A 24010-nucleotide genomic window follows, 5' to 3' on the forward strand; every position below is an offset into this window, starting at 1 on the left:
GCCTGCGTCATGTTTGGATGGCTCAGTTGGCATAGCACTGGCCCGTGAAATGCAAAGGTCCCGAGTTCGAGTCTCAGTTCGGCACACAGTTTTAATCAGCCAGGAAGTTTTATGTCAGGGTATACTCCGCTGAAATGTGAAAATCTCATTCTGAAGACATCCCCCAGGCTGTGGCTACGCCATGTATCCACAATATCCTTTCTTTCATGAGTGCTAGTTATGCAATGTTCGCAGGAGAGCTTCTGCAAAGTTTGGAACGTAGGAGACGAGGTACTGATAGAAGTAAAGCTGTGAGGACGGGGCGTGAGTCGTGGTTGGGCAGCTCAACTGGTAGAGCACTAGCCCACGGAAGCCAAAGGTCCCGTGTTGGAGTCTCGGTCCGGCACACAGTTTTAATCTGCCAGGGAGTTTCATATCAGCTCACAGTCCGGTGCAGAGTGAAAATCTCATTCTGCATATGTACCTGTCAAAACAGTATCTAGACGTATCAGGGGTTCCATATCACTGCAGCTGCACACGCCAAGCACCATTATAGAGCCTCGACCAACTTGAACAGTCCCCTGCTGACATGCAGGATCCACGGATCATAAGGTTGTTCCCACAGCCGTACACCCCCATCTACTCGAAAAAATTGAAACAGGACTCGTCCGACCAGGCAACATGTTGACAGTCATCAACAGCCGAAGGTCACTGTTGACGGGCCCAGGCGAGGCGCGAAGCTTAGTGCCGTGCAGTCATCTAGATTATACGAGTGGCCTTCGTCTCCGAAAGCACATATCGATGACGTTTCCTTGAATGGTTCACACGGTGAGACTTGCTGGTGGCCCAGCACTGAAATCTGCAACAATTTGCAGAACGGTGGCACTTGTGTCACGCTGAATGATTCTCTTTAGTCGTCGTAGGTCCCATTCTTGCAGGATCATTTTCCGGCCGCAGCGTTGTCGAAGATGTGATGTTTTCCCGCATTCCTGACATTCACGGTACACTCGTGAAATGTTCGTACAGGCAACGTCCCACATAATAGCTGCCTGGAAATGTTGTCCCCCATCGCTTCAAATGGTTCAAATGGCTCTGAGCACTATTGGACTTAACTTCTGAGGTCCCCTAGAACTTAGAACTAGTTAAACCTAACCTAAGGACATCACACACATCCATGCCGAGGCAGGATTCGAAACTGCGACCGTAGCGGTCGCGCGGTTCCAGACTGTAGCGCCTAGAACCTACGGCCACTCCGGCCGGCCCCCATCGGTAGTGCGCCGACTATAACACTGCGGTCGAATTGACTCAAATCTTAATAAACTGGAATGGAGCAGCAGTAACCCACCTAACAATTGCGCCAGACACTTGTTGTTTGTATAGGCATTGCCGACCGCAGCGCCGTATTCTGCCTGTTTCCATGCATTGTATTTGAATGCTGGCCGGGGTGGCCCAGTGGTTCTAGGCGCTACAGTCTGGAACCACGAGACCGCTACGACTGCAGGTCCAAATCCTGGCTCGGGCATGGATGTGTGTGATGTTCTTAGGTTAGTTAGGTTTAATTAGTTCTAAGTTCTAGGGGACTGATGACCTCAGATGTTAAGTCCCATAGTTCTCAGAGCCATTTTGTATTTGAATACACATGCATATATCAGTTTCTTTGGCACTTCAGTGTGTACTGCAAATTCTGTACCATCGGCAACAATAAATTGGAAGTTGCACTGTTATTCCCTTGGGAAGGGTTCTCTTATGGACTAGTCCACAGGATTCAAAATAAATGAGTCTCAGCCCGTGAAAACTGAGTCTTCATTTCTACTTCAGGTTTTCCTTCAGTATCCCTGCACCTGCTCCTCCACTTTTCAGATCTCGCTGACTTAACGCACCGTACTGAGTTTCGTTACTGGTGGTCACTAGCCAGATGTGCCATGCTGCCTCCTAGTGAATGTTGTTGACTAAATTCTGATAGGCTCTCTGAATTAAAACTCAGCTATCGCAACTGTTCATATATTCCAATCGTTACTCTGTTTTGAACAAACTTGCTGTAATAAAATACTGTAGCAATCAGAATGTTTCCAATCTAATTACATTTAACAATTATTGTGCTTAACTGTTTAATTCTTAGTTATCAACTTCAATATGCACAGTGTTGTGACAATATACCTACAGACTGAAAGCGTCAAGCCGCTAGTTAGTTTAATATAACTGGTTTAGCAGGTAAACAAACGTGTCTAAAAATAAAGTAACTGTAGGACGCTATTCGACTGTCAAAAACCACAGACGCTTTTTGTATAGCTGTGCCACAAACAAATAAAAAAAAGGTTGCAGGGAAACCGGAGGCACCTGATCAGAGTAGTGTGGCCCAGTTATGAACTGAGTGTGCACATTAAAAACAGAAAGCGAAGACGAATAAGAGTAAAGATACCTTGCCTTAGCAAAAATCAACACAATGAGAGATACAACTAAGTAATACTATCTGCTGAGTTCATTTTAGAATTTTATGAACCAGTAATTTTACACAGATGACGTAATTTAGCGCATAAGAATATCTGTTTGCCATATGCATTCATCAGTGTGGTAGTAGTAAACGATTTCAGTTTTTTTTTCAAATAGTTTGTTTGTCTTCTTGAGAGTATTAATTAAATTTTTGCCTTGAAATAGTTTCATGGCTGAGCTGGTATAATTTAAACTGTATTTGGAACTGTTTTATTTGGCTCTTATATGTATCACAGTTGATGGATAAGAATGTAGGAAGCAATAAAGTAAAATAAAAAATCCAGTTTTTTTCTCTTTCGTGATTCGCACACAGTTGCGTTTTTGACATCTACTAAATATGTATAACATTTGTTGGCTAAACATTATTGCAATGAATAAAGTACAATATAAAATCCTGCTTTCTTCTCTTTCATGTTTTACACACTCTTGTCTTCCTGACATCTAGGTAACTGAGTGTTCTCTATTACTTCTGGAAGGTTTTTTGTTGTATAAATTATGTTCGGGTTTCTTGACGTACCACATATGACAAATAACTCGAGCCTACTACGACTTCTACCAAAGCTATAACTTTCGGACTTTTATAGGTGTAAATAATAACAGTATGTGGAGTAAGTGTAGTCTTTGAGATGAAGAGAAAACATCTTCAAAAACGAACCACGCGAATAATTTATGATACATTCTCGTAAACACATTTTCATTCACATAATTTTAAACAAAATGCAATTAAAAAATGGTTCAAAAGGCTCTGAGCACTATGGGACTTAACATCTATGGTCATCAGTCCCCTAGAACGTAGAACTACTTAAACCTAACTAACCTAAGGACAGCACCCAACACCCAGCCATCACGAGGCAGAGAAAATCCCTGACCCCGCCGGGAATCGAACCCGGGAACCCGGGCGTGGGGAATGCAATTACAGAAAAGACGTTTGTGCCAATATGTGAATCACAGATGAAGGCGAAAATAGCGAATATGTTTGCCATTTCTGAAAGAACTTTCTTTTAGAAAAGTCAGATTTTACGACGAGCAGAGATAATGGATTACCGGAGTGGTCACGGGTATTACTTGTGACAGTGCTGTGTACTAATTAACCAGCTAATGGGTACTTTGAAACAAATGAAATAGTAAGAAGATAATATGAAAAGGGAGTCTCTTATTCGTGTCCGCTAAGACAGCTTCGTAAAATATATCTATGAAGCTGGGCAATCATGCTGCTCTTTTGCGTATGTCTCTTTTGTGTTAAGATTTTTCAACAATAGTAGTATGCAATGTCATAAGCAGGCAGAAATATCTTTTTAACAAGACCACATTTATACTTGTACAATAAGTAAGTGTTGATAAAAAGGGATGTTGACTTGAGAAATAATACATATGGTTAATATGCACATCATAATATTTTTATTCGGTTCGTAATAACCTCTCGTTAACCGCTATATTTCCACAAAAAAATTAAATCTTAATTCGTTTTCTACAGATATCACATGGCTTGGTATCCTAACCACTGCGGTAGGTAATTCATCACCAGTCATACGTATTTCAGGTGATTCTGCGTTCGGTGTTGCTCGGATACTGGAATGGAGACTGTTTACCTGCTCTTATTGCCAGGGAAGTTCGGAAACCATATTAACGATGCGGTGAAACCACACGTGGTGAACCGCTGATCAAATTACGTGGAAGGATGTAGTAACTCAAGTTAACCGTGCGGTAAGGAAAGAGGCTCTCTGGCTCGAAGTGTGTGTAAGAGGTAAAACTGGCCGCAGTGGTCTGTCCGTTTACAATTCATTATCGCAACCGCACATTGAAAGGCTAATAAACGATCGGGCGTGTTTTATGCGTTGCGAGCCACCTGAAAAATCTATTGGCAAGTAAATAAAAATAATTTAAAGAAGAAAAGTAGCTTAAGCTACGCGTAAATTTAGCTAATTCTGCATGTTTTAGGTATTTCTTTATTAGTCATGCTCAAAAATGCCTCCCCCCATGAACCATGGACCTTGCCGTTGGTGGGGAGACTTGCGTGCCTCAGCGATACAGATAGCCGTACCGTAGGTGCAACCACAACGGAGGGGTATATGTTGAGAGGCCAGACAAACGTGTGGTTACTGAAGAGGGGCAGCAGCCTTTTCAATAGTTGCAGGGGCAACAGTCTGGATGATTGACTGATCTGGCCTTGTAACAATTACCAAAACGGCCTTGCTGTGCTGGTACTAAGCACGGCTGAAAGCAAGGGGAAACAACGGCAGTAATCTTTCCCGAGGGCATGCAGCTTTACTGTATGATTAAATGATGATGGCGTCCTCTTGAGTAAAATATTCCGGAGGTAAAATAGTCCCCAATTCGGATCTCCGGGCGGGGACTACTCAAGAGGATGTCGTTATCAGGAGAAAGAAAACTGGCGTTCTACGGATCGGAGCGCGGAATGTCAAATCCCTTAATCGGGCAGGTAGGTTAGAAAATTTAAAAAGGGAAATGGATAGGTTAAAGTTAGATATAGTGGGAATTAGTGAAGTTCGGTGGCAGGAGGAACAAGACTTCTGGTCAGGTGACTACACGGTTATAAACACAAAATCAAATAGGGGTAATGCAGGAGTAGCTTTAATAATGAATAGGAAAATAGGAATGCGGGTAAGCTACTACAAACAGCATAGTGAACGCATTATTGTGGCAAAGATAGATAGGAAGCCCACACCTACTACAGTACTACAAGTTTGTATGCCAACTAGAAATTAAAGAAATGTATGATCAAATAAAAGAAATTATTCAGATAGTGAAGGGAGATGAAAATTTAATAGTCATGGGTGACTGGAATTCGGCAGTAAGGAAAGGGAGAGAAAGAAACGTAGTATGTGAATATGGACTGGGGCAAAGAAATGAAAGAGGAAGCCGCCTGGTAGAATTTTGCACAGAGCACAACTTAATCATAGGTAACACTTCGTTCAAGAATCATAAAAAAAGGCTGTATACATGGAAGAACCCTGGAGATACTAAAAGGTATCAGACAGATTATATAATGGTAAGACAGAGATTTAGGAACCAAGTTTTAAATTGTAAGACATTTCCTGGGGCAGATGTGGTCTCTGACCACAATCTATTGGTTGTGACCTGTAGATTAAAACTGAAGAAACTGCTAAAGGTGGGAATTTAAGGAGATGGGACCTGGATAAACTGAAAGAACCAGAGGTTGTACAGAGTTTCAGGGAGAGCATAAGGGAGCAATTGACAGGAATGAGGGAAATAAATACATTAGAAGAAGAATGGGTAGCTTTGAGGGATGAAGTAGTGAAGGCAGCAGAGGATCAAGTAGGTGAAAAGACGAGGGCTAGTAGAAATCCTTGGGTGACAGAAGAAATATTGAATTTAATTGATGAAAGGAGAAAATATAAAAATGAAGTAAATGAAGTAGGCAAAAAGGAATACAGACGCCTCAAAAACGAGATCGACAGGAAGTGCAAAATGGCTAAGTAGGGATGGCTAGAGGACAAATGTAAGGATGTAGTGGCTTATCTCACTAGGGGTAAGATAGATACTGCCTACAGGAAAATTAAAGAGACCTTTGGAGATAAGAGAACTCTTTGTAAGAACATCAAGAGCTCAGATGGAAACCCAGTTCTAAGCAAAGAAGAGAAAGCAGAAAGGTGGAAGGAGTATGTAGAGGGTCTATACAAGGGCGATGTACTTGAGGACAATACTATGGAATTGGAAGAGGATGTAGATGAAGATGAAATGGGAGATACGATATTGCGTGTAGAGTTTGACAGAGCATTGAAAGACCTGAGTCGAAACAAGGCCCCCGGAGTAGACAACATTCCATTGGAACCACTGACGGCCTCGGGAGAGCCAGTCCTTACAAAACTCTACCATCTGGTGAGCAAGATGTATGAGACAGGCGAAATACCCTCAGACTTCAAGAAGAATATAATAATTCCAATCCCAAAGAAAGCAGGTGTTGACAGATATGAAAATTACCGAACTATCAGTTTAATGAGTCACAGCTGCAAAATATTAACACGAATTCTTTACAGACGAATGGAAAAACTAGTAGAAGCTGACCTCGGGGAGGATCAGTTTGGATTCCGTAGAAATGTTGGAACACCTGAGGCAATACTGACCTTACGACTTATCTTAGAAGAAAGATTAAGGAAAGGCAAACCTACGTTTCTAGCATTTTTAGACTTAGAGAAAGCTTTTGACAATGTTGACTGGAATACTCTCTTTCAAATTCTGAAGGTGGCAGGGGTAAAATACAGGGAGCGAAAGGCTATTTACAATTAGTACAGAAACCAGATGGCAGTTATAAGAGTCGAGGGGCATGAAAGGGAAGCAGTGGTTTGGAAGGGAGTGAGACAGTGTTGTAGTCTCTCCCCGATGTTATTCAATATGTATATTGAGCAAGCAGTAAAGGAAACAAAAGAATAATTTGGAGTAGGTATTAAAATCCATGGAGAACAAATAAAAACTTTGAGGTTCGCCGATGACATTGTAATTCTGTCAGAGACGGCAAAGGACTAGGAAGTGCAGTTGAACGGAATGGATAGTGTCTTGAAAGGAGGATATAAAATGAACATCAACAAAAGCAAAACGAGGATTATGGAATGTAGTCGAAATAAGTCGGGTGATGCTGAAGGAATTAGATTAGGAAGTGAGACATTTAAAGTAGTAAAGGAGTTTTGCTATTTGGGGAGCTAAATAACTGATGATGGTCGAAGTAGAGAGGATATAAAATGTAGACTGGCAATGGCAAGGAAAGCGTTTCTGAAGAAGAGAAATTTGTTAACATCGAATATAGATGTAAGTGTCAGGAAGTCATTTGTGAAAGTATTTGTATGGAGTGTAGCCATGTATGGAAGTGAAACATGGACGATAAATAGTTTGGACAGGAAGAGAATAGCAGCTTTCGAAATGTGGTGCTACAGAAGAATGCTGAAAATTAAATGGGTAGATCACATAACTAATGAGGAAGTATTGAATAGGATTGGGGAGAAGAGAAGTTTCTGCCACAACTTGACCAGAAAAAGGGATCGGTTGGTAGGACATGTTCTGAGGCATCAAGGGATCACCAATTTAGTACTGGAGGGCAGTGTGGAGGGTAAAAATCGTAGAGGGAGACCAAGAGATGATGCAGTAAGCAGATTCAGAAGGACGTACGTTGCAGTAGGTACTGGGAGATGAAGAAGCTTGCACAGGATAGACTAGCATGGAGAGCTGCATCAAACCAGTCTCAGGACTGAAGACCACAACAACAACAACAACTCAAAAATGCATATGTTCATTACTAATTTCTGTAGAGGCACTGTTCGCCTGACGAAAGAAGTGAAGCACACAGAAAGCATGGTCGATAGTCAGTGTAACTTCGTACAAGTACACGCCGTCAGCAGTTACGTAAATGATTAGAGTTGCAATTGTCTGTGACAGGTAGAACGACCACCAGAGAACGTTAGTGTTGTTCGTGTTTAGCGTTGTTAGAAATCGTGTTATGGTGTGCAAGACGCGTGAACAGCGTCATACAGGGTGTTACAAAAAGATACAGCCAAACTTTCAGGGAACATTCCTCACACACAAAGAAAGAAAATATGTTATGTGGACATGTGTTCGGAAACGCTTACTTTCCATGTTACAGCTCATTTTATTACTTCTCTTCAAATCACATTAATGATGTAATGGAAACACACAGCATCAGAACGTACCAGCGTGACATCAAACACTTTGTTACAGCAAATGCTCAAAATGTCCTCCGTTAGTGAGGATACATGCATCCACCCTCCGTCGCATGGAATCACTGATGCGCTGATGCAGCCCTGGGGAATGGCGTATTGTATCACTGCCGTCCACCATACGAGCACGAAGAGTCTCTACATTTGATACCGGGGTTGCGTAGACAGGAGCTTTCAAATGCCCTCATTAATGAAAGTCAAGAGGGTTGAGGTCAGGAGAGCGTGGAAGCCATGGAATTGTTCCGCCTCTACCAATCCATCGGTCACCGAATCTTTTGCTGAGAAGCGTACGAACACTTCGACTAAAATGTGCAGCAGCTCCATTGTGCATGAACCACATGTTGTGTCGTACTTGTAAAGGCACATGTTTTAGCAGCACAGGTATAGTACCCCGTATGAAATCATAATAACGTGCTCCATTGAGCGTAGGTGGACGAACATGGGGCCCAATCAAGACATCAGCAACAATGCCTGCCCAAAAGTTCGCAGAAAATATGTGTTGATGACGTGATTGCACAATTGCGTGCGTATTCTCGTCAGCCCACGCATCTTGGTTGCGAAAATTTACAATTTGATTACGTTGGAATGAAGCCTCATCCGTAAAGAGAATATTTGCACTGAAATGGGGATTGACACATTGTTGGATGAACCATTCGCAGAAGTGTACCCGTGGAGGCCAATCATCTGCTGATAGTCCCTGCACACGCTGTACATGGTACGGAAACAACTGGTTCTCCCGTAGCACGCTCCATACAGTGACGTGGTCAACGTTACCTTGTACAGCAGCAACTTCTCTGACGCTGACATTAGGGTTATCGTCAACTGCACGAAGAATAGCCTCGTCCATTGCCGGTGTCTTCGTCGTTCTAGGTCTTCCTCAGTCGCGAGTCATAGGCTTGAATGTTCCGTGCTCCCTAAGACGCCGATCAATTGCTTCGAACGTCTTCCTGTCGGGACACCTTCGTTCTGGAAATCCGTCTCGATACAAACGTACCGCACTGCGGCTATTGCCCCGTACTAATCCATACATCAAATAGGCATCTGCCAACTCCGCATTTGTAAACATTGCACTGAGTGCAAAACCACGTTCGTGATGAACACTAACCTGTTGATGCTACGTACTGATGTGCTTGATGCTAGTACTGTAGGGCAATGAGTCGCATGTCAACACAAGCACTGAAGTCAACATTACCTTCTTGAGCTGCACCAACTGGCGGTGAATTGAGGAAGTACAGTACATACTGACGAAACTAAAATGAGCTCTAACATGGAAACTAAGCGTTTCCGGATACATGTCCGCATAACATCTTTTCTTTATTTGTGTGTGAGTAATGTTTCCTGAAAGTTTGGCCGTACCTTTTTGTAACACCCTGTATATTGAGTGATCACTCTGAAGTACACGGAGATGTGTATTCGCTTGAGGCTGCGTTATCAGCTCCAAGCAGTATTTCAAAAGAACCCCTTTGTGGAACTCCATTTAGACGGCTCGTCGGATCGTGGAGCATTCGGATTCGTAGGGAATTCGGCTGCGACAGTGGCCAGGTAGGAATGTATGGAAACACATTGTGGACAGAAATACTCGTCGCCAAGGCTCCAATCAACTACGTTTGACCACCAAAAGGAAAATCGACATGTTGTGCACGAAGCACATCGTAACCCATTTACATCGTCCCCTGCAATTCGAGAACAAGTAATGGACTCAGACTGCGTCATCCCGCACATCACTAACTGCAAATAATAAATGGGAAGCATATTGCTGTGTGTGTTCTACATGATTAATGTATTCAGTTAAATGATTTTCGGCCTACGAGGCCATCACGAGACTTTAGCTGACTAGCGTCATCTAAGAAGTTACAATATTTGTAAACAACTTTTGAAAAGATATTACTCATCTAGGCTGAGGCACAAACACACAGTAAATATCATCTCTGACAGTGCGAAGGTAATGTAATTAAAAAGTTAAAAAACTGAAGAATAAATAGATATAAACGATGAAACCCAAGAAAAACACTAACACTAAATTCCAAAAATGGTGCTTCTGTAACAATTTATATTAAATTAACAGTTCCAATAAAATATATTAATACTTGAGAAGATTACTAAAGAACAGCTTGAAGAAGTATTGCATATAATGTTGTTGTTGTTGTGGTCTTCAGTCCTAAGACTGATTTGATGCAACTCTCCATGCTAGTCTACCCTGTGCAAGCTTCTTCTTCTCCCAGTACCTAGTACAACCTACATCCTTCTGAATCTGCTTAGTGTATTCATCTCTTGGTCTCCCTTTATGATTTTTACCCTCGACGCTGCCCTCCAATACTAAATTCGTGATCCCATGATGCCTCAGAACATATCCTACCAACCGATCCCTTCTTCTAGTTATGTTGTGGCAGAAACTTCTCTTCTCACCAATCCTATTCAATACCTCCTCATTAGTTATGTGATCTACCCATCTAATCATCTGCATTCTGCTGCAGCACCACATTTCAAAAGCTTCTATTCTTTTCTTGTCCAAACTATTTATCGTTCATGTTTCACTTCCATACATGGCTACACTCCATACAGATACTTTCAGAAACGACTTCCTGACACTTAAATCTATACTCGATGTAACAAATTTCTCTTCTTCAGAAACGCTTTCCTTGCCATTGCCAGTCTACATTTTATGTCTTCTCTACTTCGACCATCATCAGTTATTTTGCTCCCCAAATAGCAAAACTCCTTTACTACTTTAAGTGTCTCATTTCCTAATCTAATTCCCTCAGCATCACCCGACTTAATTCGACTACATTACATTATCCGCGTTTTGCTTTTGTTGATGTTCATTTTATATCCTCCTTTCAAGGCACTATCATGGAAAATGATACAGAAACAGAATAAAATATAGAACTGACAGTGGTATCAACGTAATATGTGGAGTACATAGACAAGGGCAGTAGAATAAAAACAAATAAATACAGGAAAATGGAGGAACAGAAAGGAACAGACAGTGTAGTAAGTAAAGGAAAATTAAGAGGAGTGACTGAAGTTTAGAAGACGGGGAGTATTGAGCTGTGTTTGGTCTTTTAATATTAAATCAGGACAGTGGCACATGTTCGTTGATTTCCAGGTCTTTCAACAGGCTGAGTTTTGGTCCTTTGTTTGCTAAGTGGAAAACTGGGTACTGCAGCTGGCAGCGGTGACTCTTACTCACTCAGCAAATTTTTCAATACCAACTTGTTGGCTACTATACGGGTCTTATTTTTCCTCCTGAAAATACACAACGTTGTCGTGTTCCTTAAGTAGTGGGAAATCCTATAGCTGCAGGATTTCAGTGTTTTTACCTAACTCTGTGCTACCTGTCCTCGACATCATATTGTTCACTGAGGTAACAAAAGTTATGGTATACCTATTCATATCCTGCTAGACCTCCTTTTTCCCGCCGTAGTGCAGCATCATGACGTGACATGGATTCAACAATTCGTTGGAAGTCCCATGCCGAAATATTGAGCAATTTTGCCTCTATAGCCTTCCATAATTACAAAGGTATTGAGGTGCTGGATTTCCTCTCTCGATCACATCCCATAAATGTTGGACTGGATTCATGTCGGGCGAATTGCGTGGTCAAATCGTTCCCTCTAACTGTCCCGTTCTTCAGACAAATCGCGAACGATTGTGAATCGGCGCATTGGCACTTGCAAACAAGAAGTCCATGAAAGACAAAAAATTGTCTTCAAGTAGTCGAAAATAACCAGAACAAAGTCCATTCTATGTAAACACAGCCCACACCATTACGGAGCCACTACGAATTTGCACAGTTTCTTGTTGACAACTTGGGTCCACAAGCACTCGAACCCTTCCATCAGGTGTTACCAACTGAAATATGGACTCACTTGACCAGGCTACGGTTTTCCAATCGTCTTGGGCCCAACGATTTGGTCACGAACGCAGGAGACGCGCAGCAGACGATATCGTGCTGTTAGCAAATGTACTCGCGTCCCTTGTCTGCTGCTACAGTCCATTAAGGCCAAAGTTGGATACTTTCGTCTTGCGTCCCAAATTGATATCAGCAGTTATTTCACACAGTGCTGCTTGTTTGTTAGATCTGACAACTCTAAGCAGACGCCACTGCCCTCGGTCGTTAAGTGAAGGGCATCGCCCATTGCTTGTCCGTCAAGAGAGATAATGCCTGAAATTTGGTATTCTCGGTAGACTCTTGACACTGTGGACTCGAAGTACTGATTTCCCTAATGATTATCAAAATGAAATGTCCTATGCGTCTAGTTCCAACCAGCGTCGTTATTAGGTGTTTTGCCGCCCTAGGATAGAACTGAAAGATGGCGGATCCGGTCTTTAACTACCAAAGGTCTCCTCGGTATCCCCACCGCCTCGCTACCACCAACATCCAACGCCACAACTATTCAGATCTCTACTTATACTTTTAATCATGAAATTGAGGTGAAGAGATATCCTCATTTTCTGGGGACAGACCTCAATTTTCATGCTTCGTCCTTAGTTATTTACAACAGACGCTTGACAAATGATCTACACAGACAGAAACAAAAAGAGGAACTGAGGCAGGTGTAGTATCAAGTCGCAACCTGGTCTCAAATTAGCGCACGTGCCCCGCTGGATCACTCGAGAAGGTGCTGCTCTAGTTTTGAGGTAAGCAATGTGTTTACTTTCTTCAAAGTAAGTAAATACTTGTTAAGTTCCATATTCTTTTTAAAACAATTTTGTGTTTTCATTTTTCCTCTTTTTAAGTTTTTCTCTTCACTCGCTCAATTTTTCACCGTTTGATTTGAAATTAATTTTTTCCATCCTTTGCCGTTCCTAAAATTTTCCCTCCTTAGACGGCCGCGTGGTATTGCCTCATGGTAGAAGCGGCCTTGCCTCCAACTTCCACTTCGCGTTCAGTATCAGTCACGTCGTACGGTCATAATCACCTCAGAAACCTTTTTACATGAATCACCCGAGTACCAATGAAAGCTCCAGCACTGCACTGCCGTTCCAGAGCTGGTGTTCGCGATACTACGGTCATCTATACGTATGCATATCGCTACCGCATGACTTTTGTCACCCCATTGTACACCACATCCTGCAGACAGTGTACTGTGGTTGTGTATGTATTGCGTATAGACTGTTGTTACAATTGTCATTTCTGTGTTTCACTCTCTTTCTATATCACTTTCCATACATCATAACTCTTCAAGCAACTTTTTAGTAGTCTTGTCGAGAACTGATTTATTGTTGTAAGCTGTGGTTGTAAATTGTTCGAGTTTAATGTTATTCATTAACGGTGTTTTGTTTCCTTTATTATTTATTGTTCAGCTTTTTGCATTTTTAGTTGCATTACCGCTACACTGTGAAAGATGAAATTTATTGTGTGGGTGTGTCTCATTCTACATGACTAACATCTTTTCCAATGCTGATCACAAATGAAGTTCAAAATGTACAAATGTGTGTGATGTCCTAAGGGACCAAACTACTGAGGTTACCGGTCCCTAGACTTATACACTACTTAATCTAACTGAAACTAACTTATGCTAAGAACAACACTCACACCCATTCCCGAGGGAGGACTCGAACCGCCGGCGGGTGGGGCCGCCCAATCCGTGACATGGGGCCTTAAACCACGCGGCCACAGGCGCAGCCAAAAATGTAGTAAATTCCTTGATAACACTAGTCATTGAATTATGGTGGTCGCTTTTTAAGACAAAAATCCAGTGATCGTCAAACAGTGATCCATGGGCAGACCGAATCAAGTATTCGTGTGGCCAGCACTTCCCAGCCGTATTTTACAATATTATTCATCTACTATCCAACAGCCGATTCCAAAAACGTCAACCTACATTAAGAGCTTCTTAAAGGGTAGTTTTCCTACTCACTAACAAAGAAATATACCTAGAGTGACAGTAATATTATAGAATATACTTAATTTTAGCTGACGGTGACTTCGGCCGTGAGCGAATAAAGATTGTCATTTACGTGAGGGGCAGAGGCGTGAGCAGCGCATCCATTGCGGATTTAAACGATGTGACATCCAGTACTGAAAACTAAAGGGCGTGCACGACTGGTACCAATCGACTTCTGTAGTATAAGTCTTAACACGAAAATAAGATGGGTTCGTAAACGCGTATTATATATAGGGCCCTGCCATACTTACTTACACTAGGGAATACGAGTTAAATCAAGGCTCTTGTAACACAGCACACACAGTAGAACGAAAGAGGCATTCAAAAAATTTTGTAAAAATGCCTGATCGTGTCTCGTACTGGATTATGCATTTAAATATGAGTACAAGTATTATATTAATCAATTAATAAACACCACACTCAGGCAACAACAACACTTCGTCAGGGAACTACAGTATCACCACGGTGGAGCTGTTGAGGGAGACAGCTGTCTGAAGCAGAGAACAGTCCACACGAAGATCCCCGAATTTGGTTTGGTTGGTTTGTTTGGGGAAGGAGACCAGACAGCGAGGTCATCGGTCTCATCGGATTAGGGAAGGACGGGGAAGGAAGTCGGCCGTGCCCTTTGAAAGAAACCATCCCGGCACTTGCCTGGAGCGATTTAGGGAAGTCACGGAAAACCTAAATCAGGATGGCCGGAAGCGGGAGTGAACCGTCGTCCTCACGAATGCGAGTCCAGTGTCTAACCACTGCACTACCCCACTCGGTGATCCCCGAATTGTGCCGACTTTTATCAGTTAGTACTTGAGGGACGACGACTCGTTTATAACGCCCTTCCTACAGCTCGTCTACAGGTGACTTATAACAAACGTATGTTACCAATTGATAGTAAGATCGGTACATATGCAGACTGAGGATCGTTGCATCAAAAATATTTGACGGCCACTGCCATACAGCAATCACAATGTTGTGCTTTTAATTAATTATTTTGTTCTTAAAGGTATTTTCGTTCTTTCGTTTCAAGTATAAGGAAATGGGTGTTTTTTTTTTCACCTGACGCATTTCCGTTTATTGAGGTAAAGCATAATCAGTGGTGGTGATTCCCTCCTGCTTTCTCACCTAATTGCTCATGTGTGCCAAAAATTGTATTATGGAAGACATAAGAAATACTTAGTTCAGCAAAGGAACTAAAAATTTGACTACAATGAAGAAAGACACCAAAGATGTGCTTGCAGACGTCATTTTCCAATGTAGGCGAGAAACCAAGCGGAAATCACCATCACTGATAATGCCTTACTTCAATAAAGAGAAACGAGTGTCGTAAAGAAAGAAGAAAAAAACACACGCGTCTTCTTGCAGGTGCTACGACAGAAAAAAAATGCCCTCAGGCATTGTAAAGCAACTACGGACAATACGGCCACACAAATGAAGAATACTATGTTGTTGTTCCACCTAAAAACGACCGAAGTACTGTTAACAACCCTTCTTTGCGCCAGCCACTTAATGAACTCCTATTCTTGGCATAACACGTGACTTTGAATCTTCACTCTTTGAGGCAGCAACAGAATGGGTTGAAAGGTACTATACTTGATTTTTGTCTTTTCAAAGAGAGATGGGACAGTAATATGAAGTTAATAAGTTATCCAAATCTAAGGTACATTTGTAGATCATGTAATAAAGCAGATGACATTTTTCCCAGAGACCATAAATGTTTAAAAATCTGCGAAAGATAAAGTGACATAAGTATGTCTAGGCGCGCTGGTTAGTCGCGCGGTCTCAGGCGCCTTACCACTGCCCGCGCGGCTCCCCCCGTCATAGGTTCGAGTTCTCCCTCGGGCATGGGTGAGTGTATTGTCCGTATCTTAAGTTAGTTTAAGTTATATTAAGTAGTGTGTAAGCCTAGGGACCGATGACCTCAGCAGTTTGTTAACTTAGGAGCTTACCACAAATTTCCAATTTTTTTAACAGCCCTAGGCAGCTAGCTAGAGAGCAAGAGAGAAGGAAAGAGAGAAACATGAACCATACTCCAACAGTGAAAACTATGTAAATGATTGGAACAAACTTCTCTCATTACCTTCCAATCAAAGCACTCTGTTTCATTCCTTACAAACAGCGAACTGTAGAAGACTCATCTTCAGCTCCGCAACACTGAGGGGCCATAGAACTGCAGGTTTCTTAAGGTCTTACTAAGTGAATATAAATCGCAAATTCAAAGCCATAACCAAAGTGATAGCTCTATGAACTCGTAATTATGGCGTTCAAAATGGTTTAAATGGCTCTGAGCACTATGGGACTTAACTTCTCAGGTCATCAGTCCCCTAGAACTCAGAACTACTTAAACATAACTACCCTAAGTACATTACACACATCCATGCCCGAGGCAGGATTAGAACCTGCGACTGTAGCGGTCGCGGGGTTACAGACTGTAGCGCCTTGACCCACTCGGCCACCTCGGCCGGTATCGCGTTCAAGGGAAGTGCAATATCTAACCTCACTTCCCCTGTAAATTAATTCACGCCGATCGGTCAAGGCTACAGGACAGTTAAAAGAGACAAAAAGCCAAGTTGATAAATGACTCTGATCATGTTTCCCAATACGAAGAAGTGCCTTTTAATTTCATGAATATTAAATTTTCTGAGATTTAGGTGCACAAATTTTATATAGAATGTGTAAAAGTAATAATTTTTATTGACCATTGGTACCGACACAGTTCCCGACAATACCTAGACCCAATTGCGTTCGTATTAAGTGTTAAATGTAGTCCATTCTGACACTGAAGTTTGTCATTGCTGTATTGATTTTCCAAATCAGTCTTTCACTCTACTACTGCCTCCAATTGCCTTTCTGTAACTATTCAAATAATAATACAACCAACAGCTAAAGAAACTGTTACACCTGCCTAAGAGCGTGTAGGGCCCCCACGAGCACAGAGAAGTGCAACATCACGACGTGGCATGTACTCGACTAATGTCTGAAGCAATGCTGAAGGGAACTGACATCATGAATAATGCAGGGCAGTCCCTTGTACGACGGGGTGGAGATATCTTCTGAACAGGACTTTGCAAGATATCCCAGATAGGCAAAATAATGTTGATGTCTGGGGAGTTTGTTCGCCAGTGGAAGTGCTTAAACTAAGAAGGGTGTTCCTGGAGTCACTCGTGGCAACTGTGGACTTGTGGGGTACCACATTGTCCTGCTGAAACTGCCAAAATCCCATGGAATCCCCAATGGGAATGAATGGATGCAGATGATTAGACAGGATGCTTACGTACGTTTCACCCGTCAGAATCGTATCTAGAAGTATCAGGGGTCACATATCACTGCCACTGCACACGCGCCACACCATTACAGAGCTTCCACCAGCTTGAACAGTCACCTACTTACTCGCGGGGTCCATGTATTCATGAGGTTGTCTCCATACCCGTACACGTCTATCCGCTCGATACAGTCTGAAACGAGACTCGTCCGACCAGGCAACTTGTTTCCAGTCATCAACAGTCCAATGTCGGTAATGAAGGGCCCATGCGAGGCATAAAGCATTGTGTCATACAGTCATGAAGGGTGCACGAGTGGGCCTTCGGTTCCCGAAAGCCTATATCGATGATGTTTCGTATAATGGTTCGCACGCTGACACTTGTTCATGATCCAGCATTGAAATCTGCAGCAGATTGCGGAGGGGTTGCACTTCTGTCATGTTTAACAATTCTCTTCAGTCGTCGTTGGTCCCGTTCTTGCAGGATCTTTTTCCGGCTGCAGAGAAGTCGGAAATCTGATGTTTTACTGGTTTCCTGATATTCATGGTACAAGCGTGAAATGTGACCAGCACAAATCCCATGCACGCCCTTACAGCTGAAACCACTAACTGCAACACTCTACAAGAACGTACTTCAACAGAGCTGCATGTTGAATATTGACCAGAGTCACAGTTTTTCAGAATAAAAAGCGAGAGAGCACTGCTGTCACAAAGTATAACGTTAGCCACGAAGATGCACAAGATGTTGGGCGATATGCGAAAGTAGTGATATATTTTTATTTGAGGTTAATTAGTTTGTATAATGAGCAATAGAAAACGTGTAAATATATTCTCCAGTTTTCACTATAGATGTAATCTTCTGCAATCAATAATAAAATAGTGGCTTACCAGTAATAAGTCGACTCATCTCTACTTTCCACCTTGCAGCATAGTGTGTATTAGGAACATCTGAATTTGAGTGGCTGTCATTTGGGGTATTATGTCACTCATCCTTCAGTTAATAGTAATTCCACCATCAAGCATCTGTATGTTGAGTTAATGAGACCATAATACAGAGTCCAGCCGCAACACATTTCCAATTAATTGGTAAAAATATGACAGCACGAAAACAGCGATTCAATTATCATACAAATTAACAGTCTGTTTAGCTTCCATGGTTTAAAAATACCGAGCTATGTCGGTCTTTTTAATTATCGCGTTTCAATCATATCATTTGTTAACAAAATTTAATTTATGCACCTCTAGTACAGTTTTTAATGATGTGATTTTATTGCAATCTGGAGAAGCAGAGCACGGGACTGATTAACGATTCTGTCTAGAGTTGTAACTCTGATAGTTGATACACAACGATAGATCCTGGCTGGCCTGAGAATGGAATTCATTAATATGGACCAAACTCGTATCGTTAATGTAAGACTACATAATAAACTCAAGTACTATTCGTAATACAAAGAGATATATCAGTTCTCGGCCGCCCTTTAGGGAAAGCGGTCTTCGTTCTTGTTACCGTCAAAGTAGAGGACCGAAATATGGGCCTTTCAATTTCTTGATTGCATATGATAAAATTCTTGGAAAATAGTGGGCTCTGGTTTCTTAAGTTTAAGCAAACACCTCACGCTGAGCGTATGCCCTTCGGAGAGTACCCTCAGGTAATATCTATAGATGACGAAGTATTCAAAGTAAATTAATTTATCAAGCATAGGCTGGTCTCCATTATCGTACACAGACGTTTGAAGGCAGAAACAACTCTTTCTTTTTTTACTTCTGATATAGATGTTTCATACACTCTCTCATTCCATTGCTAAATGATGGCATTCCAATTTTATAAACTGCAGTATTTTTCTGATATTACATAAATTACTTCGGAAAATAAGGTATTTTATCATGTAAAAATATGTTCCAAGGTACAAGACGGTAACAGTCTATCGATATTTAAAAGTGTTGAAATCGAGAAAATTTTGTCAGTACTTCATGTAATTGTCTGTCTGCCATGTTATTACTTAACGACACACTAGCAATCAGTAGGTGAAATCAAAATAAGCAGAAGTATTGTCAGAAACCAGTTACAAGTTGAATACCTTTGTAAACTGAAGCTATTTGAAACCAGCACAACGTTCCATTTTCATGACATGTGGAACTGTGAAGGTATTAACGAAATTCGGTTCACTTGCAAATATCCCACGTCTCACCTTAAAACACCCTCTTCTATATCAAGATGCTAGATTATGTATGGCCGATATATACAGCTTTACTGTTCGCACTTTCTACAACTAGTATTAAAATTATTGAGATTTTACTTACCACAAAATTGAGTAACTGAAAAAATAACAATATCTTCCTGATAACTTGAGTGTATATATAATCGTCCTTTTCGTATATATAGAGTCATTAATTTCTGTCTGATTTGATACGGGCCACGAAGAATTGCTCTCCTGTGTCAAGTGATTCCTGTCACAGTAGCTCTTGGACACTATGTCCTCAATTATTTGTTATTTGCATCCCAATCCATGTCTTCCTTTACAGCTACAGCTGCCCTGCAAATTTTTCCCTATTGCCTATAATGTATGTCACATATGCTGCCATTAATTTATTTTCACTGTTTTCAATAAGTCACTTTCTTCGCCAGTTCTGTGGATAACCTCCTTATTCCCTGTCCTATCTGTCCACCTACCTCTCAACGGCCTTCTCTATCACCACATCACAAACACGCTTCGATTTTCTTCTGTTCCGGTTCTGTCACATTCGATGAATCCCTACAATACAAAGCTGTGCTCCTCACGTACATTCTCAGAAATTTCTTATTCAGATTAAGGCCTGTGATTGACAGTAATCGACTTCTTTTGGTCCGGAACGCCATCTCTGTCTGTACTACTCTGCTTTTAGTTTCTCCTTACTTCGTCCATCATGGGTTTTTTTCACTCCAGGGTGGCAGTATTCGTCAACTTTGTGTATTTCGCAATCACCAATTTTGACGTTAAGTTTCTCATTTTTGCTGTTACAATCGTCGTTTTTCGGTTTGCTCTCAGTCGATGCTCTGTACTCAGATGATTGTTCATTCTATTCAACATGCCCTGCAATTTTTCTTCGCCTTCACTGAGGATAACAATTTCATCAGCGAATATTATGACTGATATCCTTTAGCTCTGAATGTCAATCCTGCTCTTGAACCTTTCTTACATTTCTTCTATAGCTTCTTCTATGTGTATGTTGAACAGTAGGGGCAAAGATCTGCATCACTGGCTTGAACCTTTTTTAATCCGATCACTTCGTTCTTGATCTTCCAATCTTACTGTCCTTTCTCGGTTTTCGTACATCTTGAATATTACCCGTCGTTCCCTGCAACTTGCTGCTTTTACTCAGAATTTGGAAATACTTGCTCTATTTTACTTTCTCGAATGTTTTTTCTGGGTCGGTAAATCCTATGAGCATATCTTGATGTTTCTTCATTATTGCTTTTATTATCAAGAGCAACCTCAGGACTCTCTGTCTGGTGCCTTTACCTTTCCTAAAGTCAAATTGTCCGTCACGTAACAGATAATAAATGTCTAATTAATTCTTCTGTATATTATTCTCGTCAGCAGCTTGTATACATGGGTTGTTAAGTTGATCGTACGATAATGTCTCGCACATAAAAGCTCTTGATATCATCGGAATTGTGTGGACGATATTTTTCGAAAGTCTCATGGATTCTACATGCCAACTTGAATAGACGTTGGTTGCCCTTTACCCAGTGTTTTTGGAAATTCCAGTTATTCAACCTTAAACACGTAGCACTCGAAATACTGACACATATTGCAAAACCACAACCTCATGTGCAGCGGCAACCAAAATTGCAGAAATTTTCAGGAACTTGTAATGCAGTTCTGTTATCGGCACTCCTTCCGGTTATTCTAAAATCAGTCCCTAGAATGAAATATCGTGCAAAAAAAAACATGTTTTCCTGAGTTCACTATCCCCTGGGTACAACACTCTGCCCTACAAATGTTTTGGCTAAGTTCAATTTTAAACACAGCTCATTAATAGCTCTAAATATGTGCATAAATTAACCAGAAAGCCCTCCTTAAAGGGAATGTCTGAGAAACATAGTTTATTTCAAGAACAGCATATCAAACTTTAATCCATTGTGGATTGGAACATTGCGACTGTAATATGAAACAGTTTTCAGAAATTACCACAACCAGCCCCCTTTCAAACAGGTATATTTCAGTAAACCACGACCGGTTTCGAGCTGCCTAGCGGCTCGTCATCAGATGGTACATATATACGTTCTGTACATTTTTGTTGAAGCTTCGTCAGGTTTGTTGTGTATCTGTGGAGGACAGAAAACCACAGCAAATAAGTGCTACATGTGGTACAGTTTCACGACATATTTACAGTTCACGTTCTACTTAAAGGTGTTACTTACAGTTAATAGATTCTAAAGACACGTATTTGTTATCTGTAGCACTTTGGAACACAGTTTTCGAATTGCTTTCAAACACTTCAGTTAACAAACTTTGCCACAGACACCAACTTCCACGTTTTATAGATCGTAAGCAAATCAGAGAGTGTGATTAAACCACTGGTCCAAAAATTTAGTGGTAGGCCCAGACGTTGTTGGCTAATATTCACATTGTTGAAGGCTATATCTTACTTACAGGGAACATATATGCTAAAGTAACTTAAATTAGTAATTTTTTCGTATTGACGAAGATTGTATCTTTCTTATAGGAAATATAAATGCCAAATTAAAGCAAATTAGAAAAAATTGAGCTAATACGTGCAGTTTAAAAGATGTTGAAACTCGATTTTTAGGTGATATTTCTATGAGAGTTAAGAGCACTGGTGTTATGGTTATTTTCAACAGCTATGTCACTGCTTGATATATTCGTTGAATTGCGCTTAGGGCATTTGAGATTAGCAGGTTAGTGGTTTATTTAAAATTAATGAGTAATGTTGGCATTTGGTAGGGAGTGTGAAGCAAAGCAAGCGCTGTATCATGTATAAGATACAGAGGCGAGCGAGTGCACGGGACTTACCCTAGTTCACTGCTAGTAGCGTCACGTCATCGTAACGCGCCTGCATATAGTATTGCACCACATTTAACATAAAAGTAAAAATTAAGATTTGTGTGTAAAACTTTGTTAAAGTATAGTTCTATGTAATAATGTTTCAGGTAACAAATCTTAATGTTATAAAATTAGTAGTTTACGTAAAATTCACGTTTTGAAAGAAAAATAGGAGGCGCTAAATAATGACGCTAGGAAGCCAAAATTTGGTGAGAAGGTGCAGTAAGAAGTCATTAATGAGTGGTGCTGGTTTCCAAAACCATAAAACTAAAATTGACTCCAGAATCCGCGTTTTTCGGAAAAATCAGAGGCGCGAAATAATAGAGCTACAATATTGAAAATTGGTAGGATGCTTCAGTTCACCCTAATAATAATAATGGAAATACCACAATCAGTTACCTCTTCTAGTTTTTTAGTAATTTAGTAAAAACTACTTTTGTGAGTAAAATGTACATAAGCATTATAGATTAAGTACTTTAAATTTTAATGATAAAACAAATTCTTTAAGACCAATGATCAGATAGGACAATTAACAAAGCTACACCAAGTTTTAGTCTTGTAGCATAATTAACAGCTGATACAAGTCTTGATAAAGCTATGGTTCAGAGGTAACAATCTACCGTTAGTTCCATTGTAAAAATTCTAGAGAGTAAAGTTTTAATTTTAGCGGGCTGAGATTTTCTACGTGCTTCTGTACTGCTCAGATGTATGTATACAAAAATTGAGAAGTTTGTAAAGCTATTATTAAATGTGATATTTAAGATTATGTGCCTGAGATAGCGGTCATTTGGAGGCCGCAGGCATCTGCATATGAACGGAAAGAACAGATGCTCTCTTGGCGGTACGCGCCGGAGCTATATAAAAAGAGCGGCAGAGGCAGTAGGAAGCTCACTCCGCATTAGACCAACGCCTAGTCCACGCGAGCTTAACGTCCGATCGCGCCTCGCCTCGGGTGACGTCATAGCGGGCTGTGACATGCGCGTACTTAGCAATGTAAACGGACATTGAAAATCGCGAGGACTGTACACCGTCCTGGATCGTTTAGACTTCGGTAACAAACTGTTATTGTGCCGTCCGTGTGAAGTATAATTCCGCGTGGCAAGTGGTGACTAACTCCACTTTTAAGGCGAGCATTAATCTTTGTTTTTTAACATTATTGCGAACTATTAATAGAGCACCGTTAGTTAGAGTAATGAACTATTCGGGAGGAACTTGCTGTAGAAGTCGCCTCTGAACTATTAAACGATTGGCTGAATTAACAATATTTAATGTCTTTAGCATTTTTAGAAGTTTCGAGTAATTTGTGTGAGCCTTTAAGATAATAAAATCTTGTTTGGAACTTTAAATTTTATTGAAGCAGCCCTAATCCCGTGAAGAACTATGGATATTTTTCGTTTAGCTGGGCTGTACAGGAATGTGGCCGTGCAGACTGGGAACTAAGGTCAGTAAGTTTCCCTTCGCTTTCTGACTGGCCACCAAATTAGTTGCCAGGCTCGCGTGATTTAAGGTGGCAATGTTCAACTTTCATGCAACATTAAACAACGACTTCTTCGCCGTCCCACATATGTTGCATCGGCAATAGTCTGTTACGTGAAATGAACATTCAAACAAGTTGCATTCGACGACTTCTTCGCCGCCCCA

Source organism: Schistocerca gregaria, chromosome 5, assembly GCF_023897955.1.
Source record: "Schistocerca gregaria isolate iqSchGreg1 chromosome 5, iqSchGreg1.2, whole genome shotgun sequence".
Taxonomy (NCBI): Eukaryota; Metazoa; Arthropoda; class Insecta; order Orthoptera; family Acrididae; genus Schistocerca; species Schistocerca gregaria.